This window comes from Oncorhynchus tshawytscha, unplaced genomic scaffold, assembly GCF_018296145.1.
Source record: "Oncorhynchus tshawytscha isolate Ot180627B unplaced genomic scaffold, Otsh_v2.0 Un_contig_10430_pilon_pilon, whole genome shotgun sequence".
In the NCBI taxonomy this organism is placed as follows: Eukaryota; Metazoa; Chordata; class Actinopteri; order Salmoniformes; family Salmonidae; genus Oncorhynchus; species Oncorhynchus tshawytscha.
The window spans coordinates 1-600 of record NW_024602490.1 but is presented as its reverse complement, the minus strand read 5'-3'; the positions used below and the strand labels follow the sequence as shown (position 1 = coordinate 600).

Genomic DNA, 600 nt, shown 5'->3' with positions numbered 1-600 from the left:
ACCATCCGCCATCTCATCAGGAGCATGCCCAGGCGTTGTAGAGAGGTCATACAGGCACGTGGAGGCCACACACACTACTGAGCCTCATTTTGACTTGTTTTAAGGACATTACATCAAAGTTGGATCAGCCTGTAGTGTGGTTTTCCACTTTAATTTTGAGTGTGACTCCAAATAGCAGTGTATATACTTTTCTGTAACGTAAAGCAATGCAGAAGCAATAAGCATTGTAAATGATGATATAACACATCAAATTAATGTGAACATGAGGACACAAAGGAGAGATTCATTAAAATATCATCTTTTAATACATTTTTAATGCTGAAGTTTTTTAATGCTGAAAAAATCTATGTATTGCAAATCCAATCTGAGCAAATGGCCTGTTGGACAAAAATAAAAATTAGATAACATCCTTGCTACTTCAGTCATTTGCTATGTTAAAGTAAAATCTCATTTAATGATGAATGGATACAATTTGGAAGGATTTTCCAAAGTCATACCTCAGTAGGGTAGAGTGTCAGGTGGTACAACCATTGGTGCCATGAGGTCAAAGTGTGAAGGAGGGAGCAAGCCAGAGAGCTGTCTAGGAAGCAGTCCAGGCCC

General features: G+C 38.7%; 1 long non-coding RNA gene across 1 annotated transcript; it reads right to left on the bottom strand.

Annotated features, from left to right (window-relative positions):
- Positions 1–173: 173 nt before the first annotated feature.
- Positions 174–600, bottom strand: LOC121841844. Its single transcript, XR_006080788.1, has 2 exons — positions 498–600; positions 174–377 (listed from the first exon to the last, which is right to left on the bottom strand). It is a non-coding gene; the product is annotated as an uncharacterized LOC121841844 (long non-coding RNA).